This window comes from Aythya ferina (genome assembly GCF_964211825.1).
Source record: "Aythya ferina genome assembly, chromosome: 1".
Taxonomy (NCBI): Eukaryota; Metazoa; Chordata; class Aves; order Anseriformes; family Anatidae; genus Aythya; species Aythya ferina.
In genome coordinates this window covers 109699951-109719790 of record NC_140296.1, presented here as the reverse complement: position 1 = coordinate 109719790, position 19840 = coordinate 109699951, and the positions used below count along the sequence as shown (strand labels likewise).

Sequence of the window (19840 nt, the reverse complement as noted above, 5' to 3'; positions counted from 1 at the left end):
TACATCTCCATTGATACATCTTCTCCAACTTATGTTTTTTATGCTTTTGTTGTTGTTTTGTTTGGTTGGTTTTGTTTTGATTTTTACATGAAAAGAGCTGCAAGCAAAACCTGTGAGAAGCTTTGTCTGGGTCTTTTGCTTTTAGCTTGGGGGTTCCACCAGTGTCTCGTCTGTGATGGAGCCTGGGGGTGGCCAGGCTGAGACCAGCCTGTGTCACCCATTCTGCCTCACCTCCCTGGGGGCTGAGGGATGTTGTGGGTCAGGGAAGCAGGACACTTCACTGCCCTGTAATGGCCCTGAGGTTTAAGGGTCACTGCAGCAGAAAGGCTGGAAGAAAATATGTCTTGTTGGAATGTGATCAAGTGATGTAGGTGGATGAGATCAGCTGAAGTTGTTGGCTGAGGCAGAAATTTTGGGAGTTAGTGATCTGGAAAATGATAGAAAGATGGGAGAGAAGACAGTGAAAAGAAAACATTAGGGGAACAAAAGTCACCTTAGTAAAACAGAAAACGCACTGTATCTGATTCCAAGCAGTGCATCCTATAGGGGGAAAATGTTAAAAGAAGGAAGAGCAACAGAAGGTGAATTTAAATCTGAATAGAAAAATCTAGAAAGCTTTTGCTATATACTTCATGCGGGAGAAGGGGGACTGAGAAAAGAATGGCAGTTAAGTCTGAAAAGAAAAGCCTCGGTTCTTCCTTCATACTCTGCTAACATAGCGTTGTTTGTTGTTGTTTTGTTTTTGTGATTATGTGTTTAATTTGAAGATTTCAAAATACTGGAAACATGCTAAAATTCTAAATGTGCTAAATACTTTCTCAGAAAAAAAAAAAAAGTAGGGGTGGGGGGATTAGATATTGAGGTGTCACCTCAATAGAATCAATCACTCAAGCTCTACATGACTTTAAAGAAAAAAGAAAAGAAAAGCACAAACAAAAGAAAGAATAAAAAAAACCACCTCAGTCTTCTCAGAGGTTTGAATATATGTGTTTCCATGCAGATACCTTGCAGTACTTCTCACTGAAGCTTCTGAAACTATGCAGAGACCTACACCTATAATGCTTTTATTTTGTATATATGTATATTGGGAGAACATCTTTGTGTTTCAACACATAAGCATGACTATAATAAGAACTTGCTTCAGAAAAGAAAAGAAAAAAAAAAATAAAAAATTTGTATGTCAGGTTTAGGATTTGTTTCTAATGGTTCACAACTGAGTTCGGTACACAGAAAAAAAAAGTCAGGGTGATGGGTACAGGAGTCAATGGCTGACAGTGCTTCAAGCTGTCCCATCTAGGGAGGTAAACTATTCTAGGACAATAAACAATAACGGTACTGATCAAATAGAGTCTGAATGCAGTAGTCAATTACAAGTAGTTAATAAACATAAGAAGGAATACATTTAAAAACAAACAAAACACACCAAGGAAGAAAGAATTATTGAATTCTGGGAAGCTACCATGCTGTATAAGCTCCAAAAGTCTGTGTGGCTAAATATTCTGTGAATATTACAATCAACCAAGTTGTAAAAGACCGTTAAACTCATCAAGTCCAACCATCATGTAGCACTGTAAGTCCAGCACTAAACTATGTCCTAAGCACCACATCCACACATTTCTTAAATATCTCCAGAAATAGCAACTCCACTCTGAGTAGTCTGTTACAATATTTTAGATACTAGATCAAATTTTGGATGTGTTCGGGCTTTTTTTCTGTCCTTTTTATGTTCCACTCCCTCCCCAAGGCTGGTTCTGTTCTGTCACACACACAAAAAAAAAAAAAATTCTGGAAGAGACTAAGAGGTTTTAATTTTTCTTACTGGAAATTAAATTCACACTTAAAATACAGAGGACATAATAATAAGTAAAAAATACTAACCGTATTTTACTTTGCTTGGTACAATAAGATGACCAGACCTATTTTTCAAAGGTACCTTTTAAAAACCCAAACTTAACTACAATTAATCCAAATTAAATCTAAATTTGTTTTGTTTATATGTTATATATGCATATATATATAATGATTTATTTGGTGTATCTTTCTGTTATTAAACTAAATAGTTCACTGATCGTATGAGCAACATTACTAGGGTCAGAAGTCCCTCATAAATATTCTATGAACATTCCCCACCCCCCAAGAATTGTAGTGACTTTTTTAATGTTTCGTGAAGATCTATGGTGACAAAATAGCCTAACCACTTTCCAGAACAAGGCTTTGTCTCCTTGCTTAATAAGTGAACAAGGCTTTGTCTCCTTGCTTAATAAGTGAAAGCTCGTATTTATTTAAACCAGAAAAAAAAAAATCATCATGCCAAACCATTTAACCAGATAAGCTTTACAGGAACCTGGTTCCTACCTACTTAATTCATTATTCATATACCAATATTTTACAGGTAATGCTAACAATTTCAATTGATCTATTAGTAATAGATGCCTTCTAATGTTTTCTCTTAAATTCATAATTCTTAACTTTTATTTAGTCTGTATAACAAGCAATTACTTAAGCATTTACCAAATTTTTGTCTCTTTCATCACTTTAGCAATTTGATTAAACTACCCATAGAGATAGTTGCTTTATGCTGCTTGGTGTTCAAATGCATTATTGTCCTCTTATGGTGTTCACTATTGTGAAGTGTCTTTGAAGAAGAAATGTTGTTATCTGTAAAATGATGCTTGTACTATTTTGAAGAAAAGGGTCCATTAATTAAGAAGCTTTATTGCTGACCCTTCTTTAATTTTAATTCTTCCTGCTATTTTCAATTTCTCTGATTGATATAAACATTTAATAGAACTTTATTTCAGATAAGATATCAACAGAATGTTAGTAGCTCTTTTGTACTAGAACTTCAGAAAGAAAATTCTAACTGAATACCCCGTAGGTTACTCGTTGTACCGTCAGTATTATATCGGTGTTATGTAGGTTCTGCCTAGTTCAAGGCAGAAATGTGTGCATCCCTACACAGGGAAAGTGAGTGTTTTATTTAGATTCCTACTAAGTTTTATGTTGTCTCAGTCTGATGTAAAAGGAGACATGATGTAAAAAATACTGCATTCTGGAAGAGTTCCTTATTGCTCAAAGCATTGGCTACTTCTAAGAGGATTAGATGTTAGAGCTTAATGGGGAAAAAAGTCATTTTTCCTATGCTGACTGTAGTGGTTGTGTTTCATAGCTGTTTGTAGCTGACAGCTAAAGAAAAACAACAAAACCACTGTATATTGGGGAGTTAGTATCTGTGAGACCTGTGTGGCTTTTAAATAGAGCTAGAGGGTTTTTTAGACTTATTTGCTTAAAATTAAAAACCATAAAATAAAATAAACCTTGAGTTTTTTAAAAGAAATGCTGTTACTTTAGGTCCCAAAATATGCTAAGTTCAGATAGTAACTAGGGAAAAATATGAAAAAAATATAGGAAATGTTCTGCCCCATGCCCTCTTCTTGAGGAAAAGCATAGCTTAATATGTCACATTTCTGACTATCCCTTCTCATAGGAAAACTTGATTTCAGGGAGAAGAGTCAGTAGCGAGTGTCAGTTGCCTAGCATGCACACTGTATTAAAATGTATGCACACTATCTTTTCAGTTTTTCTTTTTCTATTTTTTTTTTTTTAAGGTGATCGACTCTTTGCTTTCTAGAATAAGCTCACACCTCCTCTAACAGTAGTAGGAATATAGCAGGATGTCCAGAGCAGAAGAGATATTCTCTTGTTTGTTCTGTTATATATCTCCTTGGAAATTATTTACACCCTGAAGGTCTCCTAAGTGGTTTATGGATCTTGAGTCATACAGAGGCTAACAAAGTAGATCTGGGGGATTCTTCTGCAAGTCATTGATCCACAGTTTCCAGGGGCATGTTTGTAAAGACATTAAGAAGATGTGAAGTGACTGCTAGTGCTTTTCTTCTTGGTATTCTCAGTAGTGTATTTTGTAGTAGAAAAGAATGGAACAAAAGGTTATAGTGCCTTTGATGTATGAAAAATGTTCTCCTGAACTTCTGGATAGACTGTTTCAAGCTCTAAAGTTGGATGTATTCAGAAAACTCCATTCAGTTACCTTGGTTGTCAGCAGGCAGAGTAAAAGAAGACTTGTTTCTCAATAATGGAACACTGAAGTTTCATTTAATATTAAATGTCAAAGCTGTGAGTTCATATGATAATTTAGGTTGGAAGGGACCTGTGGAGGCCTCTAGTTCAACCTTCTGCTGAAACCAAAGTCAGTGATGATATTAGATCAGGTTGCATAGGGTTTTACCCACATAGGTCTTGAAAATCTCCAAGAACTAAGTGTACACAACCTCTGTGGGAGAACTATTTCACTGTCTGACATTCACAATCTGAAAAAGATTCCCTTAATGTATGGCCTGAAACCCCTCTTTTTTTTTTTTTTTTTTTTTTTTTTTCAGCTTACTCCTATTATCTCTTGTCTTCCTGCCACACATATACACTGCTGTGAAGAGGCTGTCTCTGTCTCTTTTATGTCTGCAGACTCTAGTATTTTGCTGTTAGATCCCCCTGAAGCTGTGTTTGTCTAGGCTAAACAAGTCCCAGTTCCTCAACCCTTCCTCATAAGACAAGTGCCTCAGTCCCTGACTATCCTCCACTGAACCCCGATGAACTTGCACAAGTTTGTCCGAGTCTTGTACTGCAGAGCCCGGCATCAGACATAGGATCCAGATGAGATCTATTTGAGTGCTGAGTAGAAAAGCAATCATCTTTCACTCCATGTGCTGGTGTCATCTGCTGATGTGAGACAGTACGCTCTGTTGCCTCCTTTAGATAGTTGATATAGATACTAAACAGGATGGGGCACAGTACTGACCTCTACAATACTTCACATGTCACAGGCATTGAGGTAGAGTACAACCTGTTAACTACCACCTTTTGGGCCTGGTCATTCAAACATTTTTTATTTTTATTTTTATTTTTATTTTTATTTTTATTTTTATTTTTATTTTTATTTTTATTTTTATTTTTATTTTTATTTTTATTTTTATTTTAATCTGTCCATCCATCCAGACCCTAACATTATAACTTGCATACAAGGATACTGTGGGAGATAGTTGAAAGTCTCCTATTAAATATAATCCGGAAAATATGACTTTAATATAAGAAACTGACCATTGTTTTCCAGTTCAATGTGACATAAGATATAAACAGAGTTTTAAATGTTTCTCAGTTATTACTTTATTTATTTTTGTCAGTATGTCATGGTATGTTTATAGAGAACATGTAAAATAACCTGGCTCAAAAACAAACAAACAAACAAACAAAAAGCTTTAAAAAGCAGAGTCAGGTGAGTATGTGTTACAGGAACTAAAAATTGTTCAGATGTTCTGAACATCTGCGGATGAAGAGCTAGCATCTGGCTCCTGCATTAAGTGTTTTCTCCTAACTGTTTGGTTCCGTTTGTCACATTTTGTGGCATATAAGTTATTATTGTACTAACACTTCTGTTTCTCTTATGTAATATATCCTGCCAAAAGCTGAACTTGTATATAATTTCTCTGTAATATCAAGGTCTAGAGTACTTACTGTTTTCACCCGTATTTTCCATTTGGCTATACTTGATATAACGATATAGCTAAATGTCAAGTGTATTTACCTGGCATAGAATTCACCTATATGTGCAACACATAAACACATGAGCAGTACATAATTCCCATTTGATGTCAGTGAAGCATAGTTTCAGACCTTGGCTCAGCTGGCAATCTCTTTCACTGGACATTGCCCAGAGCTTTTTACTCTTCTCCAGCTATTTAAGGGAAATTGAATGATGTATGGAAGAAAAAAAAGTTGCTTCCTTTCCATAAGGTCTGATCCAATTTTGCATGAATGTGTTAGTGTGGGGTTTTCAAGTGGTTCAGTGAGAAATACAGCCAAGGACAACCCATGAGACTCTTCCTATGTGAATCTAGGAATCCTTCAAGGGTAGCCTTGGATATAGTTGGAAAAATGCATGAATGTAAAGCTGAAATTAATTTGAATTGACCGTTGTGGCCTCATGAAATAAATCAGAGAGGAAATGTAAGAAAAAAAAAAAAAAAAAATATATATATATATATATATATATATATATATATATAAGTAGGCCAAATTACAGCCTGGTATAAGTAGGTTCAGATCCATTGGCTTTCCTTGCTTTGTGGTATTCTTCAGTTTGACCCTTAGAGCTATTTATCCAAGAGGAAGCAGTCCAAGGCCTGAAGTTCTATTTATCTGCAATTCAAATTATTTCTTTTGTTACCTACTCTTAAAAAGATTGCTTTGGTGGTGAAATAAAACACCAGAATTATGTTACACATTGCAGTTTCCCCCTGCTTTTAGTAGCTGTCTTTACTGATGCATTATCTGGATAAGGTGAATTGTTCTCCTTTCTATTTCCTTTATACTTACCCATTTTTCCAAAGTAATTGTAGTAATATGTGCAAACCTATCCAAGAGATTTGGATAGTAGTTCAAGCAGCTGCTTCCCTTCTGTCTTCTTGGCTATGGCTAGAGGTTGTTTTTGTTCTACAGAGGGAATGGTTGTAGCCAGCATGGTGGTTTGCTTTTTAATGGAGCAAGCTTTTGTACATAGGGCTTTCCCAGGTCAGACCCCAATACTGGCAACATCTCTTCATGACACAGTAAATGTTTACACAAAGGTATAGCTAGTTGCCAATAAGAGTCCAGACTGAACAAAAACATTCATTTTGTTATTTAGTTTCAGAATATTAATTTGAAGTTTTTATCTCTTGAGCAAGCATGGCTGGACTAGATTCTGCTTGTTTTCCTTCCATGCTATATGAAATTTTTTCAGTTTGGTCCTGCAAATGCACAATTATTTGAACACAGAGAGCAAGGGAGGCTGTCTTGTTGACTTTGTAAGCAGGACATTCAGCAATGTGATGAGAGATTTGGCTTAGTGTCTCTGCTCTCCATCAGGCATAGATCTAAACGCAAGGCAGTTGAGCTTTTTGGACAGGCCTTCAAAAATATCTTAGCCAGGTTGTTTACCTTTCTCTTTTCTCTCTCAATCCACCTAGTAAATATTTTCATCTAAACTGATGACCCTACAGAACTGGAAACAGGGTTTTATCTTCCTATCTTCTCTGTTCCTCACCTCCCCTAGAAAAGAAAGAGAATATTGCAAACAACTCTGGCAGTTATCTCCTTTCTTCTACTTCATAAAACAGGTACAAGAAGAAGGGAAGTGGTAATATCAGGAAAGTACTGTCATTAAATAGCTTGGAGTAGAAGCTGAGCTTTATTTTTTCAGCCTTGTGCTCAGAATATTTCCATGTTCATTTTCATTCTGTGCAGTACTTGAAGCATGAGTTTTATACTGAAATGCATTTTTCTTCCTCTTCTTTCTGTCATGCTTGCTCAAAAATACTTCAGTGGACAGAAGAATTTGAATGCATAGAGGAATACTCAGTCTTCATTAAATTCTATCTATATTTGGTGTGACCTCTTTTGTATGCTTTTTATTTTAACTTATACATAATGTTTTAAGAGCAAATCATAAACCCTGAACTTACTGGGAGTATAAAAACTGCATCTGTTCCTAGATGATCGATTAGCTCCAATATCATAGAAACAAAGCAAAATATTATTATATCAGCTTGAGTGGTATTAATTCAGCATGCATCTGCCCTGCTAAACTTCCTCTGCAGAAAAAATGTTCTTATGTAGGTTAAGTTGCTTTGGGATAGTTTGCAGGTCTAAGGAACAAACAGCAGCAAATGCACATGAGGTGCTGTGACATGCCTCTTTGTGCTTAGGGCATAAGTGAGCATAGCTGAAGATAAATCAAATTGTCGATTGGAAAGGAAACAAGTCACATTCAGTTCTGGGTTACTACATGGTTGCACCAGCGTAAATGAGAAGAGAATTTGTTTCTAAGGCAGCTAGCATTTGTGCTATCTCTTGTAATGTCCACAGAGTGAACATTACCACCTAGTGGTTGACAATAGTGAGCAGGAGTTGAGAAATGCACACTACTATGTACAGGTGCTAGGTATTTGTGTTTAAAACTCTGCCCACCGTATGCAGAGGCCTAAGTATCTGAAAGCAGAAACCTGTTGGGTTTCTCTTTGGTTTGGTCTGTAAGCAAAACTGCAGTGTATTCAATAAATATCTTCAACAAGAAAGCACAGTAAAAGAAAACTTGCATTTATAATCAGCAATCCATTTGCCTAGGATTGATTATAACGGCATAGCTACTATTGTGCAGCAGAAGTGTGGCACTGCTAAGGAGGTCCTGCACTAAAGATGGAAGAGCTGCAACAAGAGTTTGGTTTGGTGAGAACAGGGAACACCTCTGTTGAGGGACTGGTCTAGCTTAACTGGATAGGAGCACAGGACCTGGATTTGTTTCATTTGCCCTTTGCCAAGGTGCTGGTTAAAAGCAACAGCTAGTTTTTGTCTTAGTATTAAATCAAGGGGAACCATTAGTTCATTTTTTAAGCAGATTTGATTTCTCTTATGTTTATAGTCCATGTTTGTTAATTGATACTATGCAGTGTGATGAATCAGTTTATTCAAAAGGCCAAGAAATGAAGTGGGTCTTGAGTCTCTGAAATAGTTGGTGCTTCTGTGGTTAAATTCAAGTTGTGCCTGTATTCACTATTTCTTGAAAAAATATGTATTAACTGTAGATGATGATGATGATGATGATTATTATTATTATTTTCTCTCCATTTTATTTGAAAAGTCAAATTAATTATTTGAATGGGGAGGGAAGACAATGTTCTTCTTGGTATTCCTAATCATCTCTCCATCTTTTAATAAAAGAAGAAAGACAGTATATGAAAAAAGGAGTTTTAAAGACTTTTTTTTTCCTGTAGTGTTTTCTGTGCATGAGAATTTTTTTTTTCCCTATTAAAATCTTTGAAAAATCGAGAAAGTTAGATGAAAACTTTCAATTACAAAACAAGTTTTTCTCTAAGTTGAAGCATAATTTCATTAGAGCTGTCCTGAGCAGGCAACAGCCAGAAGATCAGATTGCATGCTTTTATGTCTTTTAAGACAAAGATCACCTAGTGTAATTTTGCTCCCTGCTGTTGCCACCAGGTATTTCCTGCAGCCCCTGAATTTGGAGTCACTTGGACCTCAGTGCCACTGGACAACTAGTAAGTACAGGTAGTTCTGGCAAAAGGAGAAACCTAGAAGGTGAAGTGGAGAAGCTTTGCTTTATTAGCAAAAGTAGATCAGAAACTGAGATAAAAATACCTGTATCCACTTCTGTCTATATGCATGTGTTTAAAGGAAGAACAAGGCTTGAGATTCCCTTTGATTCAAGACAAGAAAAAGAGACAAAATACTCATTAAGAATACTGAAACCAATTCTACTTATCAATATATGTATTTCCGTGCTTGTTAGTGTAGTCTTCAGAACATCTTATACTCAGTTTGTGGATTTTATTCTCTCATGGACCAATTTTAAACCTCTTGCGTACTGTAAATGCTCTAAATTGTAAATGAGACTTGTTTCTTTTATAGTACAAATGATGTAACTTTTTTTTTATTATAGATCCCAGATCTATACAAACATCTCTGCACATATGCTCTAGGATAATGCAAAGGAAAAATACCTGGAGTTTTGACAATGAGATCTGAAGCAATTTGATACTATGGTAAAGTGAAACTTAAAGTGACTACAAATACCTAAGGGAGCTGTTAAGTATGTAAAAGGAGAGGAGGTAAGAGATTTTAAGCAATTATGAAGTTGTTTTATCACAAGAGCTGATACCAAATCTTGTCTTATTAGAAAGTTAAAGCTCTCAGAACAAATCTCAAATGTTCTTTGAAGTGAAAAGGGCTGAACAAATGAAATCCAATAGATTGCATGTGAGACTCTGTAGTAGGTGACGCAAATATTGGCTTTTTACATGTTGATAGTTGTTCAAGATTCCACTTATTTGTGAAGAAATAATTGGTTTATGAATCCCAGAGATCACTGTCTGTTCTGTGTAAAATGGGAGATTATGGAGTAAGTTTTTGCATATTGAGGGAAGAAAATGCCTCAGAAGGCTGGAAAAAATATGACAAAGCCAATAATTACACGTTTTGTGTTTCTTTCTTTCTTATTATTATCATTTTAAATCAAAGTCTATAATATTCAAATACTTATTTTCTTAATTCCCCTCCTCCTTCCATTTGCCCCCCACCCTAAAAGGTAGGGGACCTGCAAGAGCAGTTTAGAAAATACAGATATTTTTCCTTTTATGTTCAGCTGAGTGTGCTGCTTAGAGTCAAAAGGCATATTGCTGCAAGCAGAGTGTCTATAGGAGGCTTGGCTCGAAAACAACCATTTGTAGAGGTAAATATCACAAAAATAAGTATATGACAACATATTGATTGCTGCACAAAATGTGTTAAGGGAGTCCAGAATATAACTTTCTATTTCTAGAAGATAAGAGAGAATGTTGAGGAAAAACTCTTTAAAGAGTAGGTGATTTTAGTCCAAGAATAAATGAAACTGAAAAAAAAAATAAAATAAAAAAATCATTCAGACATTGACAGTATAGTTCTAGCTAGTAATTTAATATAAACCACTTTTAAAAATAATTAACAAAGCTTTATTATTTTAATAGTTCCTACTGGCCAATGAAAGTAGTTGCTATAACTGTTGAAGAGATTGCTAGAGGCCTATGAAAGAGGCCTATGAATAACCTTCATTACTGAAGAAAAGACTTCCTGAGCATATGAGCTAATGAACCATTAATCAAAGAGATAGCTGGTTTTCCTAATGGCATATTCTTTTCCTAAGTGGCTACAGCATAAGCAAACAGGTAGCCCTGTTTGCTGTAGGCTGTAGGAAAATTCAGTGTTCAAAGGGTTGAAGATGATGGATGGTCCAGTAGTACAATGCTTCTTGTGTTGAGATTGGTAATGTGTATTAACTATTTTCTTTATTTTCTTGATATTAGCTGAATAATTATGCATGTGATGGGTTTTATTTTTTTTTCAGGTGAGGCAAAGAGTGACAAGGTGACTTTTTTTTTTTTTTATATGAGAAAAAGATGAGAAACTGTTTCAAATGCATTCTATCACATAGACACATCCTAATTTCACTAGACTATAGTAAATTTATGCTTGGTTGACTGTTACAAGACTTGATCACATCCTAAAGCATAAGTGGCTGCCAATTGCTGTACTGAATTTAAGCTGGAGACTGGCTGTTCCTTTATGGTTTCATCTATATCAAATTATGGTTTCATCTATATCAAAGCTAAAGGTCTGCTCCTTTTCACCGAGATGTCTTGAGTATTATCAACAAGGGTTCCCAGTCATCTTCTGTAATAATTTCTGCTGTGTTTGGATTTTAAGTGGAGGACTACCTGTTTTTAACCAAATTTCAATGACTTATTTTGACAGTTACTTGATGGTTGTTTTTTTTTGATAGGGTTCCCAAACAGGGAGTTCTTAAAGTAAACCCCTCTTAATCCTCCTCTTATTTTTATGTTCTTGCTTTGTGCTTTGTGCATCATGGTTGACATGTTCTAAAGTACTTCAGGGCCTGCATATCCTTCCCAAAGATTTCCCTTGTTTGTGACCAGTGTGTTCCTCCCCTTTGTTCTTGGCTCAGGCAATTAAAGGTCCCCTGAGCTTAGGAAATCATACTTCAAGCTTAAAGTCAACATTTTGAAATGAAACAGTATTTTTGACTATGTTGGTATATTCAAAAGATTCAGGGAGAGGAGGTAGAAACGTAGTGCTAGGGGAAGATGTAGGGAAAAAACAGGTTGTGATTTTTGTTGTTTGTGTGTTTGTTTTTACCAATAGGATAGATGAGCTTTGTAGGCCACTTAAATGGAAATCTTTTAATGGGAATTTATCATGGGCCAGTTATTGAGGCAAAAATATCTATGTTGTCCATTCTCACAAAATTTAGGAATTACTGATAACTGTATCAATTGGAGTGGAAAAAGGCATACTGGCAAGGAGTGTTTATTAAGACATTTCCTTCCCTCTATAACACCTATTTTGTCTTTTTTATCAAAGAGATTATTTGAATGAAGAATTAAAGATCCTTCCTGTTTTGTTTTCAAAAATCTTATGAAGCATATAGTCATAAGTGCAACACAAGGTTTCCTCGTTAAAAACAATCCTTTTATCGTAACTATTAATATTATTGCCCTTAACCAATGACCAAATAAAGTTGTTGGTTCATCAGAAAACTTTGGTTAGTTGTAGTACTCTAGAAGTTAGTTCTTATCAAGTATAGGAAAACTGCAGAGAAAAGGTTTATGTTGTCTGATATTTAAAAACACAAGGTTACTACCTCACAGGATTTTCTTGAAGTTGAATCAGATTTTACCTTATGCAAACACACATGCTTCCAGGTACGCTCTTTGCTGAAAGACACTATGACATAGACAAGGAAATAGGAAGTATGTGAATTTACTTTTATTGTAGAATTCTAAAAATTCAGTGAAACAGACTTCATCTTAACATGCCTGAATGTCCTTTTCAGAACCGAAATAAATGCTAGACCACATTAACTTCTTTTTCAAAATTGAAATTATTTTTTTAAAAGAAGAATGAAGCATAACATCATTGATTTATAATGCAAAATTATACTTATGGTACTATCTGGTTGCAATTCCTTGAAAAAAAAAAAATTCTTATTTTTTCTTTCATATTTTATCACTGAAGGCTGCTGTATTTTATAAGACTGATAAAATGCTTTAAACAGGGAATTACAATGGCTGCTGCAACATCCATCGATGCAATAAAAGTACTGCTGTTGTCAGTAATGTGGCTAAAAACTGGGGCAGTGGCATGCTTTGTTTATGTGCCCTGCAGCTGATTAATATTCACTATTCTTGGTTAACTAATCCCATAGATTCTGTTAGGAATCTATGCAGAGTGGAGCAAACACGATCTCTCTCTTGAAGATCTGTGGATCTGCACCTTGGGCTTCTGCCAGTATTATTTAATTGAAAGGAGGGCTGAGATAAAATTATAGCCTTTTGAATTCTAGTGTGTGCTTGCAGCTTTGTTAATCTACATTTTTTTTTTTTATCTCGATGAAGCATTCTAGCATAAATAAAACACAGTATTATAAAATGAATGATACAGAAGATGTATTTTATGAAACTAAATGAAGGATAACAAATTGTACTAGATTACTGGTCATATATAGTATTGCTATATGAAGTACCAGAGAGAAAAAGTAGCATACCTGAGGTAGTGTGCTAATAGCCTTGTTATAGAAATAGCATGAAGAGAAAGGAGAGACTCCAGTTAAAACAGAGAAAGTTACCTGCATAGTCAGTGTTCTTGTACATTGTTGGTTTTCAGAAAGACAAAAATGCAACAGATTATTTTAGTATTAAGCCAAATGCTATTTGTCTTTTGTTCAGAAAAATTTCTTTGGAAAAAGTGATGTGTTTTGGTAGCAGTAAGAGCCCAGTCAAAGGGCAGACCCTTTATGACCCTTTATGATATATTACTTTCCCAGATATCAGCTAATTACTGCTCAGTTGAAGGATATCCTCAGGTTCTCCTTTCATTTATTTGATAATTAGAAGACCACCAGATGGGCTTAACTGAAATGACTTGTTTGGTACAGATAAAAATAAAGTAATAAATTAGAAAAAAAAAAAAAAAAAAAAAAAAGGATAGCAGAGAAACACAGTATAGGTTTCACTCTTCCTCCCATCAGTTTTTAGGCCTGTTTTAGTTCCTGAGGACAGGGAATATCAGATCAATTTGCTCTTAATGGGACAGACAGGTGTTTTCTTGCAGATTTACTGTATCCATTGAAGAAGTCTGGCAATTGATATGAATGCCACCCTCCCTTGAACATTGTTAGGGGATGCAGGGTCCATGGCAGCTCAAGGCTGGGGAGGGTAGGTCAGGTCACAGTGATCTGAGTGAACCCATCTTGTTCTGAATGAAGTGATGATGAAGTTTTGTAATTCCTTGGCACAACTTAGTAGTGGAGTGTTTAAAAACAGCTATGAGCAGTAACTTTTAAAATTTCCGCAGTTGCCTCCAAAATGATCCTCTTCAGAGCTTTAAGCATTCCCTTAGGGCATAATTTTAAATGGGTTACTTCAAGTTTCTCCTTCCCACTAGTTTAACCTGAAGGTCATTGTAGGAGCAAATCCAGGTTTGTAAAAATGGTCTTTGCTTGTACATGTACATCATACAGCCAGCACTTGCCTGGTACCACCTTAGCATATTGGCACTGAGACACAGCATGCAGCCATGCTAATGAAAACAGGTTTTCTAGCCTGAACTTTGTGCCTAATTAAATCAAAGAGTAAATTAAATTTGCACCAAAATTTTTGCTGTTTGTACCTACAAAAAGAGAAGAACTGCGGAGACCTTTGTAAAGTTTGGTTGAGTTTTAACATGTGGTAACATAAACTGTACATATACTTATTTCAATTTGAGCAGAAACAAAATTACTGTGTATATTGCATGCTCAGTCCCTCATTCTGATTTATGTTTATACAGAACCAAAAACATCCACATCCCCCAAAACATGCAGCTGCTTGTAAAACCTGATGAGTAGTAAATGAAAGAAAAAAGAAGTATATGTGGAAGATAAAAGGACTGGGAGCACAGATCAAAGATTCTAGGCCAAAGGTTTTATAAACTCCAGTGGAGCTTTTTTTCTGTCATACATGTGAGAATTCTAGAAGAAATTATATTGCATGGGAGCAAGCAGTGTTTGTCCAATGTTAAATAAAAGAAATACGTAGGCCTGTGGCAGAAGGAAAATCTATATTTAAGTGCATTAAATAGATTTTGTACTTAAGAGTCTTTATAATGAGGTGCTTCCATGATCTTCAAGAGTATTGGCAATTAGTCAAGTTACACAGAAATGTGCAGTTGGTCTGTGTCCTAATTACAGCCTATAAATGAAATAAATAGTGCAGTGAGTTGTTCAGTATGCTACAGCACACTGGCTAATCTGGCTGAACTTCAGGTCCCTGAGAACAACATATTTTTCTATATAATGCTAGTTTGACTCTATCTAAATATATGAAGGTTAGAGAACCCTTGAAGATGTGGATCTGAAATGTGTAGAATAATGGCTTAATGGAGATTGTAGTGTACTTGATGGACTTGTATTAAGTAGCAAGGGGAGAACATAGTATTTTTCTGAAAGTCATTGATAACTTCTTGTACAGTACAACTTAGATATAGCATGGTGTGTGACTTACTTAATCCTTCAAAAAAACAAAAACAAACAAACAAACAAAAAAAACAAAAACAAAAACAACAACAACAACAAAAAAGTAAAGTCTGTGAAACTTGGTAAGGAAAAATTCCAGATCATTTTTGCATTTTTTGTTCTTTTAATTATTATCATTTAAGAATCCAAATATGTTGTCCTTTCCTCCCCTGAAACTTCCTTTACTCAATCATATGTAACCAAAGGAGTGTTCATCTGAGTCATTCTTGGGATTGATGTTTGTCTGTGTTTGATACCAAAATCTCAAGAGCATTTCATAAGGGTAGTTCAAATAATAAAAACAAAAACAAAACAAAACATCAGCAGAAGATAAAGATCTTTTAACTAATAGGAATCATGAAAGTCTGAGTCGTGGAAGGTCCGTCATGGACTTACTTGACTTGCATATATGGGAGCCTGATCTCTTTCACAGACATGCACCTGAGGTAGCAGCAAATCTGAGGGTACTTTGCCTAAAGTAAAGATTATCTATAATAGCAGAGAGAACTTCAAAGAAAAGCTAAATAGAACCCAACCTTTTCTCTATTCTACCCTGTCAATTCTGAGCTTTTTTTCTAATTCTGAGTTACACAGTCCCGTAACAGTAGTGTCTGTTTTATAGTTCTACCTGTAAATATCAAGACGCATTTCAATAAATTTCAGATTAAGTAATTTTAGAATGTGATGTGATCTGATTTTTTTTTTCACTACAATCTTAAACAAGTATTTTGCAAAATATATATATTTTTGATGGATTTCTAATAGAGTTGTTTTGATAATACATTAGCACTTACTCCAGCTCCTATAGGCTATATCAGGAAAATTCTTAACTCGGTAGCTACATTTAAGTAATAAATGCCAATATCAGGTATTGTGATTATTTGATCATATTTTCTTTAAAGTGTTAGAGAAACACGATTGGAAAATTTAAGCCTCAGAACTGTTTTGATTTTTTGTTTGTTTGTGTGGCAGTTAATTTTGCTTTTCAGTCACATTGACTTAAGAGGTAGGACACCATTGTTTCTGAACAAAACCAAACAAATGTAACTATTAGTATTTATAATTGGTTATTTATTATTATTTTGTTTTGGTATAAGTGCACAAATGTGAAGGCAACTACTCTGCTGAATTATCATCACCTACCAGATGTTGCAACCCCTAAGAAACTGTTAGTCCTTGCCATTCATGTATTACCTTGTCCTAGTGGTGGCTTAGAGGAGCAAACGCCTTCACTTCCCACAGTGTTTTTAGGTGGAGTTAAACACTGAGCAGCAAGGTGTGGTAGGTACCAGGCAGGTTTGTGCAGAGTTCACAAAAAAAGCAACTAGAGAGATGCTGATGCTGAAGTCATCCTAGATTCAGGTGAAGGGTAAATGGCTACAGATTGACCCAATTACCATAGCGTACTGCCAGTTATACCAACTGGAGTTTTCTTGCTTCTAAGAGTTGCTTCTGTGAAACTCTAATCCAACGATATTTTTCTTTTTTTTACTCTTATTCCTTTTCAGTGCTGGTTGAGAGCTCGGGTGCTAAGAGGTGGCTGGGAGAGCTTATGAGGCATTGGGTCTGTCTCCTTTAAGTATTTGGAAGGAAAAGTCATCTAAAAATTTTAATGTTATCATGTTTCTATTTGTAACTTAAATAGGACTTACGTAACTCATCCTAAGAAAGCTTCAAGCACAATGAAATCTTTCTTCCTTCTCTTACACAGTTACAAGTACCTCAATCTCATCTCCTCCCACCAAAGGCTGTAAAATAGTCTAACCCCTGTCTAATAGGGGCATGTGGCATTGTAGATGTAATGAAAAGGAGAGCCAGATTAATTTACTGAATATTCACTTATTATTTTTAGAGGATTTGTCAACAATAGTACACACATCTGGGAACAAAATACCCAACACCAAGAACACTGACAGAGAGAAGAAGTCATTCTACTTAATCCAACTGGCCATCGATCAATTCCTCTAATCTGTATATTATTTAGAGAGCTTAGTGGCAGACTCATAACTTGAATCATGGGAATTGGGTGAAACTTCTTCATTAAATAGTAAATTTATTGGAGAAGTGTCCTGAAAACACTGAGCTTGTTCATATTTTAAATGCATAGTGTAGGCCACAAAAAAAAAGACGAGGGAGAGAGAGGTGATAAAAGGTACCAAGAAGAAAAAGTATTTTCACATGTATGTTGTGAGAAGTGTATATGATCATGTAATCCCCCCCCCCCCCTTTTTTTTTTTTTGTTTTCTCTCCACTGGTCTCCTGTCTAATTGTTCAAATTGGAGAGCATTTATTAACTGACAATTACTGCTATCTGAAAAAAATAGCACCGTGATTTATCAGAGACTGTTGAAACTGTTCTGGAAATGTCCCTTGAAATTTACTGGCCACAAACATGAACAAAACCTCTCCACTTCCCTAGAGGGAGAGATAAGGAGGTGGTACTGCTGCCAACTTACAGATAAGGGCCTGAAACAGAGGCAGATTACATCAAAAGTGCTGCTAAATTTGAGTGCCTGTTTGAAGATGCCTTTTTGTGTGATTTTACCAGTAAATAACATGTCTCATGTTCACAGCGCAGCTGCTGTTGACTTTCTGTACCCTGAAAAGAGACTTGTATTTCAGGCAGAGCAATCAAAAAATAGAGACTCTCTCAAACAAACATGTTCTTATTGCCCTAAGCTCCCAGTTTGTCTTCTCCTGCTGAGGAAGGATCCTAATTTTAACTCTTATCTCTTTGTCCCATCTCCTCAAAAATCATAAGGAGGACTATATAAATAAATGTAGACATTTGTAACGTGGACTTTTACATCTGATATAGTAGCACCTTTGTGTAGTCAACAGAAGGAGAGAAATACCTAGGTTGTGACTGATCTCCCACAGATGGCATTTGAAATATAGCAGTAGACTTTCATTCTCTCACCTGCCTCTGAAAAAAGAGGGTTGGGTAATTCGCAGATGGACATCTAGAGCTAGGTGAAATTATTCCCACCTTCTGTGTCTCACCCAGCAGGCTCCTTATTCAGCCACCTGTGCCATCCTTTGTCTCCTTAGCTAGCCAGTGCCAGCTTTGACACCAACATGTCTCCAGTTCCTTTTCTCCATCTGTCTGCTTTGCTGTTCCCCCACCCTTTGTTAACATAAGGCATTCCCTTTTTCCACACTTTGTGGGGGTTCAGAAGTGGCAGGCAAGAACATAAAATAGCATTTATGTTCCTGCACCTCTTTGAAAATCTCTATAAGTTGTAGGGAAAGCCCTGCTCATCCCTTGCAGTGCTTACTGCAGTGAGGGACAGCAGTAGATGTAAAAACATCAGCTTAGAGCTTCATTGGAGGGTTGGAAATTGTCTAATGCTTTTGATGGCTTCTGAAAATGAGATGCTTTTCTTATGTTGTCTGCTGACTGTATGTGGCCTCACAGTTTGTGAAAGCCGTTTCATTTGTCAAATTTGAATGGATAAAATGATGAGTTTAAAATAACATGGGGCACTGTCCTGTCTTCTGGCCATCCTTTATTTGGCTTTAAGGGAGTTATGAGTGTTCTTTAATTAGAGATTGTCTTAGAATTGGAACTTTTTTCTTCTGATTTTCTTCCTACTCATTTCTAAAGAATGTTTCCCCAAAAATTCATCTTCACGCAGCAATATGATACAGATGGCTCCAGCCTCAGTGATTTGAACAATTGGTTATGGGAGAAAGAGAAGAAGCAACTTTACAAAATGTTGTCATAAAACAATGAATGTAAAATTCTGCAAACTCGCATGCTGGGAAGCCCCATTTTGTCTTTGAAATCTTATTATTTTTTTAAATAATCCTGAGTACAGATAACATTCTAAAAGTAAATTAGCTGTGACAAATACTTACTTCATTATCACCTGTTAATGGTAACAACTGTCATGAAACATTCTGTTACTATGATGCATTTGCAAAACAATTATCTGTATTACAAACTTTTGTTTAATCTTTTATTTCCAACTGCCCTCTACAAATTTCTATTCATATTGAAATTGTAGTAAATCATCTGTTCAAAGAAAGTTAATCAATTCTGTTGTTTAATAAGAAGCAAAAATATAGCCCAAAGGAATCTTTCTATTTCACATGCCAAGTGTTTGAAGTTTCATTTTTGTGGTTTATTTGCCAGGATTAGACTAATGTTTACTTTTTCCATGTATACAGTTTTTTGTTTGTTTGTTTTTACTATTCCAAAGTATTAACACAAAATTATCATTTTCCAAATAGAAATATTTTAATTGTTTAGTATCACTGTATGTACCTGTTTGTTTGGAAATAGCATATTTTTCCACTCATTCTGTGTTTAAAGGATAAGTGTTTCGAGTCCTTCAATGTCATTTGCAAAGTAAAAATTGTCATCTGTAAGTGCAACATTAGCCTAGTATAGAAATACTCCAATATATATGATTTTATCAATTTAATGACATATGCTGATTCTGCATAATACTATATTGATCCTGGTATATTACATTTCTGAAGAATCTTACACTTAGTGACTGTAAATTATCATATACCTTATACATAAATCATCTATAGGATAAGAATTACCTTATATACAAGTCATCTATAGGATAAGAAATAAATTGTAACTGCTCTTATTTTTCCAGAACACCTTGAATTACGCACTGCTGCATGTATTTGTATTGTTTGGATGTCATA

General features: G+C 35.4%; 1 protein-coding gene across 3 annotated transcripts in view; it reads left to right on the top strand.

The window, feature by feature from the left end:
• POU1F1 (POU class 1 homeobox 1) overlaps positions 1-19840 on the top strand; it is a gene marked incomplete at its 5' end in the record, with an annotated part of 180743 nt that overhangs the window by 100591 nt on the left and 60312 nt on the right. The window contains 3 exons of one of the 3 annotated variants that reach the window (XM_084533884.1): positions 9049-9107; positions 9509-9677; positions 10211-10297. The exons of 1 other annotated variant lie outside the window; for it this stretch is intronic. The remainder of the gene's footprint in view (positions 1-9048; positions 9108-9508; positions 9678-10210; positions 10298-19840) is intronic. One more of the 3 variants, XM_084533883.1, reaches the window with a different exon arrangement.